Source organism: Athalia rosae, chromosome 7, assembly GCF_917208135.1.
Source record: "Athalia rosae chromosome 7, iyAthRosa1.1, whole genome shotgun sequence".
Classification (NCBI taxonomy): domain Eukaryota; kingdom Metazoa; phylum Arthropoda; class Insecta; order Hymenoptera; family Athaliidae; genus Athalia; species Athalia rosae.
Window position 1 is genome coordinate 13,092,387 of NC_064032.1, and position 20,233 is coordinate 13,112,619.

The following is a 20,233-nucleotide window of genomic DNA, read 5'->3' on the forward strand; positions in this document are numbered from 1 at the left end:
TCAAATCTCGCGGTTACCGCGTCGTCGTACGGAGAGGTGTTTTTGCGCGCCGTTTATTATTCGATTGAATTTTGAAATTTTCGAGCAGCCTGATTCAATGGATCATCGAAGTTCGAGAACATAAGCGACGTACGATGTAACGGAAGTGCGAGTTGATCGATCGGTGGGGGTCGAAAAGCAGACGAGGGTGCGTCAAAAGTTATCAAAACCCGATGATATCCCATCACCTGTAGACAGGGCTTTTTATTTCACGCTATACCAACGGGTAGATCGTATAAATACGCGAGGAAGGTAATTCCTGTTAAGAGGCTTGCGACGAGTGAAGTTTTTTTTTTTCTTTTCTCACGTGCAAGAAAATTGTCCTTCCTCCTTCGAAATTATATAATCGCTTCGAATTTTTTGTCGGATTTCCGCTAGTTTTCAATTCCCCGGAAAATGCAGGTTACGAAATTAGTCAATTTCTTTGGTACTGCAGATGTGAAAGGAAAGTGAAATAGCTGAATAATGAAAGAGAGAAACAGAGGAGAGAAAGGAAAGGAAAGCACATCGCGCGAACTTGGTCAGACTTTTAGGGCTGCGTCGGAAAGAACTTTTAGGTGACAACGTGTCGGAGTGCCTGTATAGGTGTGTATGTATGATTCAGAGCTTTGAAGGTGCTATTCGGAAGCAAACTAGGCCAAGAAGAACCTCTCAGACTTTATTCGAAACTTGCAGCATGGCCACTGTCGAGGATACCTTCTTGCAGTGGAATTTCCCCAAAGGGATCACCCTGAGCGAGACAGACTTCTCTTGTCTGATAAAAGTTGAATAAGAATGCGAAGAAGCATTTTCTTTATCCTTGGAATACTTTCCTCTTCCGTTTCAGTTTCATTTTTTGTCTTTTGCCTCGTTTCGTTTTTTTTTGGGGGGGGAAGCGACGAACTGTGAAATTCGAAATATGATGTATATCGGGGAAAAACGTCATAAATAAGAAAGTTTTTGATACGTTTTCGTTCCCCTTTTCCATCGTCACTTTTCGAACAGCGTTTTCCGTGAGTGTGCGAAAAATAACGTAGAATAAATCCTTTTATTCCATCTAACAAATGAAATAATCGAACTGGAGGAAAATGAAAATATTTTAATTGCAAAAGCGGACGGGACGTGCTTTACGATGATTCGAAGATCTGACGTGATTTTTATTCAATTACAGTCTTATCAGAATTCGATCACTCTTGGAGAAAGTGTGAGAAAGTACGCTCGCCATTTTAATTGTTCTCCGACGGAGAAGACGAGGTGGCCGAGAGGTTAAGGCGTTGGACTGCTAATCCAATGTGCTCTGCACGCGTGGGTTCGAATCCCATCCTCGTCGTTACGTGTTATCTTTTTTATTTTATTTTTTCTTTCGTTCTCATCTATTCTTTTTCAACAGCTTCACCGGACGCTGATTCCGTATCTTTTCCGTAATGATTCGATGTCGAATTTCGAACTAACTTCAAAACTATCTTAGAATCGACGGTAGATCGTTTCGCGACAGTTTCCATATTTTTTCGCCTCTTCCGTTTCAGCCGTTTCTATGAAGCCAGATAATCCGTATTTGGGCACACACGATGGATCAGATTCTTTGGATTTAAAGAAAGCTTATAAATAACTCGGATTTTTGGATTATGAACGTCAATATTTGTATATCTACACAACAGCCCGGCTAGCTCAGTCGGTAGAGCATGAGACTCTTAATCTCAGGGTCGTGGGTTCGAGCCCCACGTTGGGCGATTTAATTTTGCAGTAGTGTTTTTTTTTTTTTTCAATTATCATAAATTTTTGTGGTTTTCGAAAAATATGCCGCTGATTTCATACGATTAAAATAAAACTAGGGTTGAATCAGGTGAGGTATTATTTTGGCAAGGGTTTCAAAGGCGAACAAAACTGAAGACGTTCATCGGTCGTTCGTCTTTGCAATTTTTCAAATTCGCCGATGGAGTAACCAAAAAAAAAAATTCCAAAAACCGACTATATACAGAAAATAGGAAACTGGCGGGGAAACGTTTCAGTTTTCCAAAAATAATCCGCCCCCGGGTGGGCTCGAACCACCAACCTTTCGGTTAACAGCCGAACGCGCTAGCCAATTGCGCCACGGAGGCTGTGAAGAACGAACCCTTATGCAGTGACATGAATCGTGGATACAGCTAATGTCAAAAATGGTATTTTAATGGATTAATTTATCCGATCGTTAATTAACATTGTAAAACCGTAATTACATGCCATTCAACTGTGTCTTACGTTAGCCTATTGCTACGCTCTGTAGCGACGCTTTTCCTGAATTTTTCTGAATGCGAGACCAACATCCGAACGCAGGTGAAATATCAACCGGGATTCGATAATTTTAAGCGAAATCATATTAATTAATCAGTTTCACATTATTTAGACTTGGACCTTTGATAATTCGTACACAGATTGATCGCAATGATAGCTATTAAATCTGCTATCGTGGGACTTGGAGCAAGGCTAATTACAATATGAGCCTCAAAGGATTCATCTCCTGGGGCGCATGGGGGATGCAAGGTACCCCAGTCGAGAGGAAGTCCAGCTGCAAATTTATGTTTGATTTGTATTATAGCCTCAGCTTGCGCCGAGGACAGTAAAAAATTGGTCTATAGACTCATCAAGTCGTTCCCCTCCACGGAAATCTTTAGTAAAAGGCGAAAGATTTATACGTGTGTTGAAGGGAAACCAGAGTGCCTACCGAGCGTTAGCTGGGGTCGGGTATAGTTTTAGAGAGATATTTTTGGTAGCGAGAAGTCCGACGGAGTTCGGCCATCTGGGAGATAAAATCGCTACTAGGGACGGTGGAGGCTCGGATCGCCCTCCAATAGTTTTGCCGCGGAGCCGAGTCGCCTAGCAGCGAGATCGACGTTACTTTTGCGTTCAACTTGTTAGAGGCGGGAAAGCATGATTAGCTGGCACCCGAGCAATAACTTACAGAATTCAACTGGAACATCATCGACCATCAAGTCTGCGGGTCTGCGAAAGTAGAGGGCAAAAAGAAAGATCGAGCGTTGCGTAGATATTTCCTTTTTCAGGATATGATTTTCGAGAGCAACGAGGATGAATAAAATCCACAATCGAACATGGGAAAAAATTGTTGATTTTGATTTTTCCTCGGTACAAGAGGTTTGAAAATCGGTCGATTTTTTTTTTTTTTTCGCATTCTTTTTTTCATAAGGATGATAAATTTATCGCAGCCGTTCTTGCGTTCGATGTGCCGTGCGAGTGACGCGAAACGCCGATGTCGAACGCAGACTTGAAATGTTCGACAAGTTTGGCAGCCTTATTAATAACTTCGCATAGTTGCGTAATTAACACCGTTGCATAATAACGATAATAACGAAAACATCGAACTCTAGGAAAATTCGCTCACGAGAAGGGCGAAAATTAATTTTACAACGGTGTCGAGCGACCGACGAATTTTGTCCCCATCCTCGCTCCAAAATATCTAAAAATCGTACCCAGACACTACGGTATCGATCCCAAATTCTAAGTCCTCAAAATCCTCAGTGCGAATCTTCGCCATTTGGTGGCGCGTGTCACACAGATTTTGAAAGCTTCTCGCTACAAGAATATGCCCTTTGAATGCTTAGGTTGCCTCACCCCGACCCGATCCAGTTACTCTGGTTTCCCTTCAACACACGTATAAATCTTTCGCCTTTTACTAAAGATTTCCGTGGAGGGGAACGACTTGATGAGTCTATAGAACAATTTTTTACCTGCCTCGGCGCAAGCTGAGGCTACAATAGAAATCAAACATAAATTTCCTACCCACTCTTACCTCGATGGTAATAATCTCCTCTGCTCTTACATTTTCGCCCGGACCGATGAAAAGTTTCTCATCATCAAACGAGCTTTAATTCAAAAGCACCTGCCAGAGCCAATGATAATTGAGTCCATTGCTTCAGAGTCATTTGAAATTTATCAATATATTAATGTCAATCGAATAATAATCCCAATGATTTAACCGCAAGTCTTTTCATAAATTAATTGTGGGGTAGCGAATAACGTCGGCGTCAAGTTGTGGATTCGAGGTCTCTTTTGTGTCGCTGGGGTGAAACGATACGATAACGCACTCGACTCATACATTAGCGAATAATCATTACGAGCCAGGAAACCAGCGGCCGTAATCGGAGTAGGAAGTATAGCGCGGCGCTTTACCGTGTCTGTAAACTGAATGGAAAGCTTACCCCCGAGCCCCTTTGTGGGTTCCGACTTTGACCAAAGGGGATTATTTTCCCGTACAATAGTTTTCGCAGAGAGAGACGATGATCCACGGTATACGTGACGTGTGTTGGGCGGTGCATAGCGATGATGTTCTCGCCGAGCTTTTAGCGGAAGAAAAAAGTGTAAAGAAAGGGTGAGAGAAGGGGACTCGGCTTTGAGGGTCGGGAAAAAATGTTGAATATTTAATTACCGGTTTCCACAAAATCGGAATAATTCCGTTCCCCTCCGATGGTCCGGTCCACCGCATAATCGCATTTTATGCTCTTGCTGCACTCGGAATTTTCAAAACGTTCATTGCATCGCGCGAATTACACGTTCTTCTGCACCGTGTGACGCATGCACTTCGCTGGATGGGTTCGCCGTTGGAAAAGCAAAAAAAAAAATCTTCGAAGACAAAACTTTCGGAAACGAACCCTTTCGTTGTACCTTATTGCGTTATTTTCACTTCGAACCGAATCACTTCGCGATTACTTTTTTCCTTCTTTTTTTTTTTTTTTTTTTTCTCACACTCCTTTACCGTAGGGCCGATAGCTTTCGAATCGTCGCGGTAATTGATTCGTACCGTGCGATGCGAAGTGTCTTGAAAATTTCACTCGGAAGACTTCGCCGGGATATCCGACGATGGAAATTTTTGGCCCCGGCGAAGTTTCGCGAACGGCGTCGAAGTTTTCCTGAACGTAAAATTAGCATAAAATTTGCATTTCCGGGGCAACTAGCTACCAACAACAAACACTCGAGTGTTTCGCAGCCGTATAGACGTAGACGTCTTTCCAAAAGCTACAACGGAATTGAGTATAGATTATTTTCTGTCGAGCAAAACTTCAGGCTAATGGCAACTTTGAGTTCGGTGTACGCGAATATTGGATTTCAGCGTTTCCGGGGGCCGCGAGGAGGACATGAAATTTGGGGGTGACGGGGATACGGGGAGGCCACAATCGATGAGAAATCTTCTCCTCGTTTCTCCTGCGCGCCGCTCGTTTCTCCGAGGCGAAGGGTTCGCTGCTGAGGTGAATTTGATTTAAGACCATAGCGTGCCGTTCGATTGTCAATCTTAGCTGCGAACATTAGCGCATTCTCACGCCTACCGCCCCCGCACTTCGGCCTGAGAAATTCACGCTATTTTCGAATCTCGATGCTACCGAAATGAAGGGAAGCAAAATTTCGACATTAAAAAGAAAAGCGGTCGGTCGAGCGAACGCCATTTTTCATCTCGCGATTCACGTTCCGGCCGCGCGCGTTTCCGCGTCCCGTTCGATCGATCCGTTTGAATTTTTTTGACACCAAAAAAGTTGGGGAGAAAGAAATCGACAAAGTTTTACAGCCATCGAGAGAATTTCGCCGCAGACGTTAAAAGTCGGAGGTCGCGTCCCGTTCGTCGGAAAATTTACATCGCAGCTATTTTTTTTTTTTTTTAACACCTACGTAAATCCGCCTGGACACGGATCGATGTGAAATGAAAAACGAGAATCTTTTCTAAGCACCGCAACCCCTGCGAGAAGAACCATTTTCTCATACGTCCGCGGCCACCCCACGAGTCCAATTTTCTCTTTCCTCGATCCTGAAGTACGTGAAATAAACGCCGATACAAAGAAAGGAGAAAGAAAAAAGGAAGATAAAGAGTCGAAACACTCCCGGATATTATCAGTCGGATATAACGTACTGCGTATACTACGTACGTATTGAAAAAGAATTCAACTTGGTGGTTTCCGTGTAAATGTGTAGGCGTTCGAAGATGAGTAGGCGGTGGTTGTACGGGAATCGGTGATACATTGAAAAGTTAGTTTCGTTTTTTTCTTTCTAAACATCCAACCAAAGTCAGCGGCGGGGGGTGGGAGAGATATCCAGGATCCAGACGCGGTTTTATTGGACGGTAACGTCTCCGCGGCGGGAAGGGGTAGGTAAGTATGCACGCGGAAGTAAACTGAAAAGGGGGTTGTAGACCGGTAGCGACACAGGAGCTTTCGAGTCGACGTTGAATCGTCGGGAGGTTTTCTCTGTTTTTTGGATTTCGGCATCGGCCCCTTGCCGTACCCTGCGCAAGGGAAAAAAAAGTGGAAGGAGAAACGGAAACGGAATAAACACGGCTCCCATTTCATTCGTTATCGGTCGGAGACCGGAGCCCCGAGAAGGTTCGATGGCTGGGCTGCCGCGTCCCGTTTTCGGTTTCACCCCACGATTATTATTATTATTATTATTATTTGGGAAACGAACCGCTTTCTCTTATTTGCGATCCTCGCCATCGAGGCGGATCGAATGCAGATGAGCGTCAATAATTTTCAGCTTTTCTTCGAGTTGGTTTCAACGAAATATACGGAGACGCGATAACCGATCGAAAATCGCCGATCGAACCAAGTGACAACGAGACGCGCGACGGGATTTCAGTTCGTTGTTGACCGTTTTATTCACCGGGCGCCACCCCCGAGAGCTTCGACGACCGAGTTTTTCAATATTTCGCAATAAAAGCGTCGTTCGGTCGTTCGTTTCATCGACTCGATTGAAAAGTGGAGACAACGGGAAAGCAAAAAAAAAATAAAAATAATCGCGACCGAGTAATAAAAAGCGAAGAAGGCGATGCAAATTGATCCGAGACCGTAAATCCGTCAGTATGAGAAAAGGGGTAATAATAACAAAGAGTTCCGACATCGGTTGTGTGTAACCCAGTCTTATTACTGGGTCAATAAAATTCCGGAACGGTCGCAAATGTTCTTCTGGTATACTTCAACACTCTGTTCCCATACATCCGAACGGAGCCGTCGAAGCTTCTGGCAATAAATATCAATCCCCGTAACGTTGGATAGCTGGATTACGTACGTGTAAAAGTCGTCCGGATCGACGTCGGGGCGTTCAGGTCCGGCAGCCAGGACTATACTCGCCGGATGGGGGGGGAGGGAGGGAACTCGAAACGGTCACGGTCGCCTGCAGTCGGACGTGCAGCGCACCTAATACGACTCCAATTATCTTTATTCCATCCGCCTCCGTCGAACGAGAAATTTTCCTACACGGTCCCAACCTCGATCCGCTTGACCGTTTGACCGCGCGGTTTTACTCCGCCGTAAAACAAAAAAAAATTCGATGGAAAAAGAGAAAAAAAAACAAACACATCTCCCAAGGGATGCGAATTCGAGTCACGAGAGTCCCGAACCCTACGAAATTAGGAGAGCCCGCGATAATTGCGCTCTCGCATTTTTACCGCTCGGTAATATTAATTTCACTCACAAGTACACGCACGGCGACTTTGAAGTTCAGCTCGAATTCGGTTGACCGAAATCTCGTTACGTTCGGGGGTTCACGTGCCTTCGGAGGAGTCGGTCGGCCCTTTGACCTTCGCACGCGACTGCGGCCGGACCTTAACTCGATAACCGTATCGATACCGAGATGAGAGGAGATTTCGACCTTTTTACCTTCCGCCCGCTTTTTTCCCCCGTCGAAATATGATGGCGCGAATCGTTTCGACCCGTTTAACCGCGATTTCGACCCCCTGAAGTAGTCCGTAAAAATTGAACGCTCCGTTCGACCGTTGGTGATAAAACTGCCAAGACAAATAGAGAACGGGGCTCGTTGTGTATAAAATTGATATTTGTTCTGGCGACCGGCCAAAATTGTGCGACGTTATTTTACAGCCCATACGACTTAGCGTACACCGAATCCGACGTTTCTTCTGTACCGTTTTAATTACTCGCTGACACGAAACGAAACTTGCGATTTTTCCTTCTTCACGCTACCGAAATCCGTTCGATCGTTTCGTTTCCGATTTGTTTTTCGATTTTTTTCTCTACCTCCGCGCGAGAGAAATCAATTGACATCTTTGTCCCGACTCAAATTTTTTTTCCCGTCAAAAACCTTTCGTTTTTTTTTTTTTTCTCTCTTCTCTCTCAACGTAACACCGTAGGTCAAGCTCGATCTCGAATCACCCTGTGTATACCTATACGAGATGTATGCGCGCGATGTCATGTCGCGTGTAATTAACATTGTACACGGGGTTTCGTATACCGTACGGTTGTGAAGCACGCGTTCATTGTTATCTCGATGTGATTATAATTTATATAAAAGCCGAGCGAGCCGCCTGCCCCGTTCCTACGTCTGCTTCTGGTGTAGGAGAGCCAGAAAAAAAAAAGAAAGAAAGAAAACAGGTCAAACAAAATAAACTGAAATAAAAAAAGTAATTCCAAAACCGAAACCGCGTTAATTCTGATTCAAATCTCGTGACCCGTTACGACGTTTTCTTTTCGTACCTATACGCGTATTCTGCACGTACGTACATTTCCGCAGATAATATCTACCCGGAGGATATTCGTTGGCGGCTCGTTGCGGTTTTGGCGACGCTGCTTGGGAAAAAAAAAAAAAATAGAAAAAAAATAGAAAAACGAAAGAACGAAAATTAGAATTTTTCAAAGACGTGGAAAAAGTGTAAAAACTAAGACCGCGACGACGACGACGATTTCAGTTTTTCCTTCCTCCCGGTCGCCGCGCACTTCATTCCTTCGCGTTACCCGGACGACGAGAGTGTTGAAAAATAATTATGAAACACATCATACCGCGTAACAACGAAGATCGAACGTAAAATCGATGAGCTTCCTTTTTCACCACTCGTCCGAACGAGCGATTTTTCATTCGATTACGGACGAACGGCTCCGTAAAAAGGAACATTTCTTATCACACGTACGTCCGATTTGTCCGATGCACCGGGTCACGCAGTACGGGCTTGACAAGCTATTGGCGATGAGATATGACTATTTCAATATCAAACTGTATTGAAAATAGAAATCTATGATGAGGATAACGTTCCCATTGATATCGAGAGCCCGTAACGCGGGTGAGTAATCTCTGATGGTGCCTGGCGACAGATTTTCGTGTGCGAGATTCGAAGAAAAAAAAAAAAAATAAATAAATAAATAAATAAATAAATAAATAAAAGTTTTTCTTTTTTACCCACCCTAACGCAGGACGTATATCTGAATAAATTTAGCCACTGTTTGTTCGAAGCCCTTCTAACAGGGCAACACGTACCGCGAACATACTTCGCGTACGCGTGTAAAATCATAGAGGCAGCGACGACTCGTTTCGTACGGAACAGTGTTCGGACTTCGATGTATACGTGCAGGGGGGAAAATTCATTCAACACGCGCTCGTCCAACTCTTCGGTCGGAGGTGGGTGTAACGCGGGAACGTAGGTAAAAGGTCTCTCTCGTCGTTCGCCCGCCGCCTACCGTACACAACATACGTGAAAATACAGTGATATTATACCCGTTGTACGTACACGTACACGTACATAATACTCTTCCGGTAGGTACAGGTATACGCAAGTTGTGGGGCAACGTGTGCGGAGTAACCCTCTTCGCTTTTCTCACCGCCTAATACACGTGTATATATATAAATACATATGTTTACATATAAATAGAGAATCTCCACCCCGCGGAGGGGCTAAACGGGGGTTGCGCGGTACCGAGGGGTGCGGGCGGTATCGCTACGGTACATGCGTATGTACGTACCATACATACGTAAGTACATACGTGTACACGTGTGCACCACCGACTCTGGTTCGATCGAAACTCCGGCTCTCGTCCTCTCCGCGCGTACTTCCTTCCACCCCCTCGCGAAATCGCTCTCTCTCTCTCGCTCTCTCTCTCGACAACTTTATACCTCAGCGTCCCGCAACTTTAATTTCCCCCGCGGTGATCGCCGTGCGAATTTGTCGCGGAAATTTTTTTTGGTTTTTTCGACCCTACTATCGCCGGACGGCCGTGGTTTTCATCGGGAGGGCGTTACCGCGGTCCCGATCGAGGAAGCGGGAAGAGCAGAGGATTTTTCGGAGATTTATTTTCTTCCGATCGACGAATCGAACGAAAACTTCGGTTCGGAGATTCCCCACTTTTGCGTCGAGGTCACTTCTCGGATGGATCGGCTTCCGGAGACGGAAAATGATTTCGATCGCGAACGGAGCGGCTCAAAGCCTCGCTCCTCGATACCCGAACTCGGTGTAGGGTGTGGGACGACGATAATGACGACAATGACGACGCGACGCGTGGTACATGGCGCCGGGGCATCCTATTAATTAGAGTTAAATGGCCCGTGAAAGCGGTTAATTAGAAGGTACGGTGTAAGCGACGCGCAATAATTGACTCAAACCTCCGCTGTGACGTCGCGCGTCCAGGTCGCGAGCGGTGCGTTGTTTGGTTTAGTTTAGGTGTTTTTTTATTTTTTATCTTTGTCTTTGTTTTTGTTTTGGTTTTTTTCTATCAAATTCGCGACGGGCGAGATACGTGTACCCGACAACATCGAGACGAGACGAAAAACGATAGGAGAGAGAGAGAGAGAGAGAGAGAGAGAGAGAAAAAAAAACAAATCATCCCCGAACGATCGAAAACATGGAGAGACAGGATTCCCATTTTCCTCGGTGGCTGCGGGATACCCTTTCGCTCCTCGTTCCCGGTCATCCCCTTTCGCCGGAGGTTTCCCACCCTGCACCCTTCCCGCGAAGGTTCGAGTACTCCGTTTGGCCCGTCGCGTCGTTTTTCCCTTTATCTCGGCGCGGGTCCTGCGCTCTTTCTCCGATTTTCACGCGTTCTCTGTCGCGTTGGTTGCCGTTGCGTCGTCGCGTCCGGCTCGTCGGACGCTTTTGGGAATAGGAAGAAGAAGACGACGCGAGGTGGTGGTACCGCACCCGTCGGGTTCCAGTATTCAGTCTGCTCTGAGCGCCCGTGGCGTTCGGTTGGTTGACGATCGTTCGGGGTTTCGTTCACATGTGCGCCCTCCGAACCCCCGTACGATTCGCGGCTGCTCGGATTCAGGGGAAAAGTCGGGGAATTTCTTTTTTAATTTAACTTCCACGTTCGAATTTCGATGGAATGTACAGAAGTTTATCGTCGATTGTTACTCAAGAGACATAAAGAAGAAGAAAAAAACTAAATAAACAATTTCATTATACGCCCAATGTAACGCGGTATTGTTGATCCTGGTTTTCGTTGTTCGGTAAAACCGTTATTATTATCATCGTCGTCGTCGTCGTCGATCGTCGAAATTCATTTCGATGTACGGGGATGGAAAAAAAAAACTTAATTGATCGATCGAACGAATCGAGGAGATCGATAAAGATACTTGAAAATTAATCTACCGATCGGCTGTAATGAGATGTTCGAAGACCAAGTGGTTCGAGGGTGAAAAAAACAACAAAAAAAACCAAAAAACAAAAAAAACTTAAATAATCATTCACAGAGACGTGAGAACGTCGACCGTACGTGTTTTTTTTTTTTTCCCCCAGTTACACAATTAAAATTCCTCGTCGTCAGATATATAAATCGTATTGCAGTTGTACCGTGTGATTTTATTAATTGGTTTTAATCGAAGTTCCGTTTTCGTTTCGTTGCAAACGATAGTTCTTGTGTCGACTCGGTGTGAGGAGGAAGGCGACTCGTAACTATACGTGAACTGTACGGCGAGCTACGAATTTTTTTGGTAATTATACTTTTCTTATTTCATCGCTGAAAAATCGCTCGGATGAACCGTCGTTTTCCCCGACGACAGAATCACGGAGATCAATCGATATTTGAATCGGGATCGAAAGTCTCTTCGTTGTACATTCAGGGGATGAAATTGGCGTAAAATCATCATCATCGTCGTCGTCGTCGTCACCTCGCATCGCACCCTTCAGGATTCCATCTATTTATTTCTTTTCGTTCATTCCTCTCCTTCCGTTTCGCAAAAATTCTTTTTCCTCTCATTCTTTCAACGGACCGATGAACGATCGCGTCGAACGAGCTCAAATCTTCGCGGCTCCGCGCACCCCGGCGCGTTTAGATATCGTTATACTTTTTTGCTCGGTCGGTTTTCTTCGTCCCCCTCCTTTCGAGGGTGTACTCAACGGCGTTCGTAACACAGGTGTGAACCCGATGTTTGCGAAAAGAGAATTCGAAAGAAGAAGAATACGGACATCGTCTTTCATTTCCTTTCGATTGTACCGCAGGCGTTTAGATATGAATTGTTAAATTCACCGTGCATGCGAACCACACACACGGGGCTCATTGCAGAGATTACATGTGGCGCTAGCAAAGTTGAAAAGGTACAGCGCGGATGGGTGAGAAGAGAGAGGAGAGAGAGCAGAAAATGAAAAGATGAAAAAAAAAAAAACTACAGAACTCGATTTCCGAAACGTGCGGATATATAGTAATAACATGGTTGGTAGGTAGTATACGGTACATAGGACCTATGTATACATGAAAACGTCCTCGCTACTCTACGGTACGGTGAAACTAAAATTGACGTCACGTTCTTACGGGGCGATCATATCTGTCGTAAAGTATAAAGTGCGCGGTGTCCTCGAGGGCGTGAAAGATTTTTTGTTTCAGAAAAATATCGACGAAAAAAAACTGAAAAACAACTAGTTCCGCGTGTCCGCTGGTGAAAAATGCGAATCGCACCTAGTCGGGCGACACCCGTTATCGCAAGGCTACGTGTAACCTGCATCAATGGGGCGTGTTAACGAGGCTCGAAAACTTCGCCTGCACCGCTAATTAATCAAAGCTAATTTAATTCCTTTTCTTTCTCGCGAACAAAAATTTTTCGTACCTCTATTTTCATTCCACGCGTAATCGCGACCGACTCGATTGTCAATTTTGACGATTCACGTTAGTCGTAAAAAAAATGAGCGCACCACGCGCAGCGCCCAGTAATTTAAGGGGGTGGGAGAAGAAAAAAACCAGAAAACTAGACGAAAATCGTTCGTCGTACGTTCCGCAATAATCACAACGAATTCGCTCGGATTTTTTTTTTTCTTCGCTGACACGAAAAACTTCAACATCGCCATCTCAACGGTCGGGACTAATGACGTAATTTTAGGCAGCAGGCGGCCCGGCAATGGTGACGGCAGAGTCGAAAAGTTTTACCCAGAGACAAGGAGGGTGGGATCGTGCCCCCGCTCGGCAGCTTCGGCACGAAACGCGTTCCTTCCCCTACGCCCCCCCCCCCCCCCCCCCTCCTTCATCTGCTTATATTATATCGTTGCAACGTGCAACGGAGACTCCGCAGCGAACGGAGCAAAAGCCCCTGCAGACCTATGAGGGTTCGATGAGAAGAAGAAGAAAAAAAGAAAAATGAAAAATAAAAGTTAATGATGAGGAAGGAGGAAGAAGAACCTTGCGCAAGGGGGGGTTCGGTGTAGTTTAATTGCGGCGTACGAGGGGGTTGCCGGTAAGTTAAAAATACGATAACCGCCCTCCCTGCATATTAATGAAAATAGTTGAAAATGTATAACGTCGTAAATTTCATCGCCAATCCCCTCTTTCTTTTTTTTTTGTTTAAATTTTTTCAAATTTCACGTTTTCCCCCCCAACGATTCAACGAAATCGTCTCGTCAAGGAACGGGTGTATGCCGATTGAAATCGTCACGCGAATAACCGACGCATCATTAATCACCGTACGTAGCGATTCGATTCAATTTTTTCTCCTGTCCATCGTCTGTCCGGACTTTCGTCGAAAATGAATCTTGCGAGGGACATCCGAACGCGTTGGGCGTCTCGCCTTCGCCTTCGTTGTAATGCACGTTACATACATATATTATAAACGGGGTTGGAATCGGAGTGCGTGTAACACGTCTGGCTTTCAACGTTAACGTGGGAATATAACGCACGCCGTGTTACGCGTACAAACACAACTGCGTAATCGCACGCACTCGATTCGTTGGCCCGCGTCCATCCCCCTACCGGCCCCCGTTACGTTTCTCGTACCGTAATCTGCACCGTGCGTAGGAATGCTCGAAGCGTGCGTTTCACGGCGTTCCTCATTCCGCGGCGTTAGGGGACGCGGAAATTATCCCCCCCTTTGCGAGGGTGTGCTCGCAGAAACTGCACATCGACGAGTCACCGGGGAATCGCCTCACGGTACTCGCGTTATAACTCACCGACCAACCATAGCAGCACAGACAACGGCCCACTTTACGGCGCTGCCTGGTGAGCCGTCGCGATTTCAGTGCGTTAGCTTCTCGCGCTACCCCCTCGAGCAACCGCTCTCAACCCCCTCGACGGGGGCAAACCGAGTCTTCGGCAGCTGAGGGCGCCCCGTAAATCCGCGCGCTTTGTCATCGGGTATTTCGGTGATTATCTGTTTTTGTTTTTGTTTTTTTCTGTTTTTGTTTTTGTTTTTTTTCTCTTTTGTTTTCAATCTTTTCTTGGTTCGCGATACACCGAGAGGACAGGAGCCCGCCGGGTCTCGTCGTCCTTCGATTCGCGAAATTCGTCAATTCGAGCGGATCGACGTGTCCGTGGGTGGACGCGAAATTGAATCCTCTGTATTCGGAGGAGAACGCGTGAGGTTCGGCTACACACGCGAATAGAGAGAAAAAACGTATCGTACACGTCGTACACCTAAGTCGGTAACATTCGTACGGTGGGATTAAATCGATAGTGCAGAAACGCGGCGAGCGAGGTAGAGGGAAGAGAGAAGGTGGAAGGAGACGAAGAAGGAGGCGGCCGGGCTGACGGGCTGCCGAGGTGCATTCAACGCGCCCTCGGGCCGGCCGTACCTATTCCTCAAGGATCAAGAGCTAGCCTTATAAGGATAATGTATCAGCCGATTTCGCGTAGCCCTGAACACACACCTTATTCAAACAACACTCGTTGACGGATCGCGCGTAACTACGGTACATTCCGTGTCGAATCGTTTGCGGATTTCGACCGTGACCGGATTTTCGTGTATCTCGATTCGAATCTTTCTTTCGACTTTTCGTCTGAAAGAAAAAGAAAAAAAAGTAAAACAAAAAATATTATCAAAGCGTTTTGACGTACGGATTGTGAGATGAAAACGGTCACGGTTCGATACGACGTGTGATGTACGTCGCTTCGTACGCAGGAGTATAATTGAGCGACGTTACATAGGTAATGTACGTACATACGTACCGATGGACGATGAACCGTTACAGAACGATTGTGTACACGACACGTAATTACACGATGATTATTATTATGTGTACAAAGAATTAATTAATCGCGCGAAGATGAATTGTCATCTTCGTTGCGTTGTACGCGTATTAATATAATATGCAATAATATATCCTTCGGCGATGTAAGGAGCGTACACGGTACTACCCACGTGGAGGTAAAGTAAAGGATAACGAAAAGATGGAAGAACCGTGAGAATCATCCTTACATTCCAATCGATCCGATAATTATGCACAAAGTGTGCAAATATATCTCATTCATCTAAGAATGCTTGAATGGGTGTATGCATTCGAATGAGCTACGGTTAAATAATTTCCTATTTTCCCCGCTGAGAATCAATCATCGCACACTAGCGATTAATTTTATCGCTGAAGACAAGTGTCTCGAAGGACATCTGCCCTTATTTCAGCTGTAGTAATCCTATAGTTATTATGTTTGATTTATTTTATCGCCCCAGTTTGCACCGGGGCAGGTGAAAAATTGGTTTATAGACTCATCAAGTCGTTCCCCTCCACGGAAATCTTTAGTAAAAGGCGAAAGATTTATACGTGTGTTGAAGGGAAACCAGAGTGACGAGCTTGGGGCGAGGGATGGGTACTGTAGTTTTCGGAGTGCAATTCCGCTAGCGCGAAAACTCACCTTCAAAAAACCACCTGGCGGACAAATTTGGAATTACATGAAAAAAATTCCCCATCACCGGATCCTACCGATCTCTGTGAACAATTTTTATTTTTTTTGTTTTTTTTTTCGAATCTTACGATATCCTTTTTCCGCAAACTTATAAGATGAACGGTTATAACGGTGTCCGTACTTTGAAAATCTTCGGAATGTTACAGGTGCGTCGGTAAATTGAATTTTCCACGGCTCGCTGTGCATCGCGCGTTTGATATCGAATTATTTTTTTTTTCTATTCTTCTTCTCTACCTCATTTTTTCACGGAGCCTTTTCCAGAGAGCGGAAATGAAAAAAAGAGGAAAAATACCGAGACGAACGCGCGGCTCAGGTCGGAGGAAATTGAGGGAAAAATTTCAGGCTATTGCAACGCGAATCTTTTAACCCATTTTTCTTCTCTCCTCTTTCTTCTCATTTCCCTCTAGCCATCGTACAACTCGAACTTTGCAATTATGCATGATTTTGATTACCTAATTATTTCATGCATTGTACGGCCACTTATTATTTAAGAATAACTCAAGCCACGTATAGCATTTTCAAGAACGTATTTCCATTAGCGCGGAGCTTCGAGAAAAGGAAAGAAAAAAAAAATCGTAAGAACTTAAAGAAAAATTCTATGGTGTATTTTTCTAAATTGGGCACCGGGTCGGATATCGCGATCCCCCCCCCCCCCCCCCCTTCCCCCCCGCAACGGTGCGAGATTTTGCTTATCACGTTGCGCTATCGCGGGAAAAACAAAATGAATGAAATTGATGAATGAATCGTGAATTGATGAAAAGGAACGGAAAAAAATTGAAACGTATTCTCGTGGCAGGTTGCGGAGGTGTAATGGAATATATATATATATTTCACAACAGAAACGCGCCGGAAAGGAGAAGTTTCTTTTCGCCCGTCATGAGAAGAAAAATGTGTGAGAAAAAAAAAAGAATAAATTAGACGGAGAAAAATTGAGAAAATATATATATATACGAACGAAGAGAAAAAAGAGATGAAACTATATCGGTGATCCGTTCGCAGCGACAATTACATGACGATTCATTTTTTTTTTTTTTTTTTTTTGACGTGACCTGCACAGGTTTCCGTTCAAATTATTCGGATAGAAAATCGTTGTAAATTTTCGCTAATTGCCAATTTGTGCATCGATATATTAAGTACGTACGTACGCGAACGCGGCATAGGCTCTGCACATTGCGGTCTGAAATTCAATAATTGGATGTTACCGCGGTATCGTATATCACGAATATTATACATATTAAGTATATGTGTATATATTGTATATACATATATCCGCGTACCATAGCGTGGGAAATTAACCGGCAGATATTTTATAACTGTGCGAATATTCGAGGAATTCGAAAATCAACCCTTTCGAACAACTCGCTGTTCCATTATTGTTTCGTTTTTTCTTCACTTCCGAGTCATCTTCGTTTTTATGATCCCTTTTTTGGATTTCGCTCGGTCCGAACGTACGATGTAATTTCTACTCATTGATTTTCGCGCTCAACTCTTCGATCGGTTGGATCAGCGCGTACCGATTAGGCAGCGGAAAATTGAACGAACGCGATTCATATTCGCGTACAGTCGATATTAGTCATTAGATCGAGATCCGTTTGAACGTGAAACGCGGTGCACGATGCGATCACATTGCTAACAACCGTATTTCAACGTTCGTCGGTGTTTATTTTCGGTGCAGTTTATATTTGGAAACGTCCCAGATTGTGCCGAGTATGTGCAAACGCCGATACACCGATACATAGATATACATGTCACTTCGCGTTGTCCCAAACGTTCGATACACGCCAAATGTCAAATTAATTATACTCCGTACAGTGTAAGTGAAATTTCCTTGCTACGCTTTGAAAATTACACCTATGATGAAATCGACTTTTCCTTTTCACTCGGTGTGCCATCGAAGAAAAGAATATAAAAACTGGGAATCAGTCCGAACACGTGTTCGAAATTTTTTTCTCCCCCTTCCCCTCCCTCCAAAATCGTCCGAAGTGTAATTTTTTTCAGTTTAGATTAAGCGTGGCGCGTTATTATGAATATTTTATTTAGACGGAAAAATTTCTTTGATCCGTAAAATAGACGCGTTTCACATCGATGCGTCTCCGATCTATTCGGGATGTACACCGCAGACGCTTTCAGTTTCGTAAGAATTTTTTCGAACCGTTTTCATTCGTTTAACATATTATTTTTTTTTTTCTTCTTTATTTTTGTTTTTTTTTTCTACAGTTTTTCATCGCACGGACCGTTCGAAAAGAGTATATTATAATAAGCGGTGTGCGCAGAGTGGCGATTTTTTGAAAATCAACGAGCGGCGTTCCGATTCCAGAGCACGAAATGTCAAACAAACCGTTTGATTCAAGACTCAGGAAACCGCGCCACGCCGCGTCGCATATTTTTCAACTAATTTCGGAAACCGGAAAGTGGGATGCTCGAATTTGCCTTTTTTTTCCCCACATCTCTCGATCGGAGGTGATTACGAAAATTCTCAACTGTATCGTTCCCAGATGTTCGGTAGAAAAAAAATCACGCATCCCGCACCGAATCGACGACACCCAGTTTTTCGCACAATTTTTTCAACGGACTCCAATCATCCTTCAAAATTTTCAATCGTTGGATATCGAAATAAAATGACCGAATGAGAGCGAGAGTGCGAGCTGGAGTAACACGGGTTGTATTCAAATTTGAATATATTTGTTACATGAAATCTTTCCATCCCATCCGGTCCGCGGCTTTTCTTCTCTCTTCTTTCTCTTTTCTTTCTTTTCTTTTTTTTTTTTTGTCGTCCCTTCGACATCTTTATTGCTTTGGAAATTGAGCCGTATACGTAATATTGGAACAACGGATCGGGGCTTCCGTTCCGATATACAGCCAGCGCTATTCTTATTCTCATTTTCATCATTGTCATTGTAATTATTACACAGCACCGTTCGCCCATTCAACCGGAAGTTCGCAACGTTCGCTCGGTATACCTGTACAACGTGGATGTAACGATGATAATGAGAACGATGATATTAACATCGTAACGATAACGATATAATATAAACGCGAAATTCGAAACCGTTTTATCGCGGGGCTACACGTCGATTACGACACGAAACTTGAGAATTAATTTCGACAACGTCCGTTGACGAAAATCCGTCCGCTCAACGTACGCGCTGATTGTATACCGTGATTTTATTTATTCTATTCAATTATTTTTCCTATCAATTTTTTGTCCACGGATTACAAACGAATCCGACGAACGCCACGCGCCGCCCGTTCCCTTCCTCCCTGTATAAACGGCAGCGTTTCCATTTCCAGCTTATATTATATATGCATATATACACACATATTATTGCGGCTTAATTCAGTACGCAATTATATGGTACCTGCACCAGATATCACGTGTGTGTTATACTTAGATATATATATGTATACATAGGTACAGAGGCCGATGTATATACACACACACACGTGTTCATTTCCGTAGATGTTATCATCACATCAGCTCAATTCACGTGCGCTCCAAAATCCCGTATATATGTAAACGATAATCTGTTTGATTTATGTACTATACTATTTACGTGTATATATCCTACCGTGAATTTACGCATACATAGATGATTCCAAACTCGACCCAGCTGTCCCGATCCGTTCGCACTATTGCCTATTAGTGCAATGTGCCCCGTTAAATTTATAGCGGTAGGGAGACGCGGTCGCATCGCTCTGTTTCGTCGGACGTGAAAAGTTGAAAAAAAAAAAAAAAACTGACAAAAAAGGTGGAAAAGAAAAATCCAGACGTCGAGGCCCTCGTCGAAAGGGGGTCGCGAATAGGTTTCGCCGATTTCATTTTTTTTAGCCAATTTTTTGTCGAATCGTGAAAAATAAAAAATTATTACGCACGGGTGAAGTGCGGATTGTTGTCGTTGTTGTAACGTAGCGTACATATATACGTACGTACGGTAGATATGATAAAATATGTTCGAATACCTAAGCCAAGCGAGTTTCGTGATTCTCCACGTTGTCCCCGCGTACAATGAAATCGATACGAAACCCCGTAACAACGCGTACCCGCGGTGTGCATACAATATTTTTCGTACACGTATCGTCGAATATCGTACGTTATACACGTGCGCGTACGCCTACGCCCGGATCGAATGGCACGTGATACCGGTGTACGTTACGACGTGATGCGGACGTCTCCGAATTTTCGTAGCTATCTCCCCGCGACGCGACACAACAATCGACGGAAAGATTTTGAAAAATCCACGTGAACCGAGTATCACGATGTGATTTTCTCGAGAAGAAAAGAGAGGCTGATTTTTTCTCTTTCTCATTCGCCGATCGCTGCGACTGGGTTGTTACTATCGTTGTACGGATCTTCGATCGATTCTCGA

The 20,233-nt window shown here is 44.4% G+C and overlaps 1 protein-coding gene and 6 non-coding genes across 7 annotated transcripts in view; 4 read left to right on the forward strand and 3 right to left on the reverse strand.

The window, feature by feature from the left end:
- Positions 1–1,266: 1,266 nt before the first annotated feature.
- Trnas-gcu lies at positions 1,267–1,348 on the forward strand. The gene has a single exon. It is a non-coding gene; the product is annotated as a tRNA-Ser (tRNA).
- Positions 1,349–1,675: 327 nt separating this feature from the next.
- Trnak-cuu lies at positions 1,676–1,748 on the forward strand. The gene has a single exon. It is a non-coding gene; the product is annotated as a tRNA-Lys (tRNA).
- Positions 1,749–2,043: 295 nt separating this feature from the next.
- On the reverse strand, positions 2,044–2,117 carry Trnan-guu. Its single transcript has one exon. It is a non-coding gene; the product is annotated as a tRNA-Asn (tRNA).
- Positions 2,118–2,593: 476 nt separating this feature from the next.
- Positions 2,594–2,715, reverse strand: LOC112694975. The gene has a single exon (XR_003150283.2). It is a non-coding gene; the product is annotated as a U5 spliceosomal RNA (small nuclear RNA).
- A 924-nt stretch (positions 2,716–3,639) lies between these two features.
- Positions 3,640–3,761, forward strand: LOC112694976. The gene has a single exon (XR_003150284.2). It is a non-coding gene; the product is annotated as a U5 spliceosomal RNA (small nuclear RNA).
- Positions 3,762–10,899: 7,138 nt separating this feature from the next.
- The window catches only part of LOC105688165, a 28,707-nt gene continuing 19,373 nt past the window's right edge, over positions 10,900–20,233 (forward strand). Inside the window, exon 1 of the mRNA XM_048657942.1 lies at positions 10,900–11,700. The gene's annotated coding sequence lies outside the window, so the exon portion shown is untranslated. The remainder of the gene's footprint in view (positions 11,701–20,233) is intronic.
- Positions 15,626–15,749, reverse strand: LOC112694974. Its single transcript, XR_003150282.2, has one exon. It is a non-coding gene; the product is annotated as a U5 spliceosomal RNA (small nuclear RNA).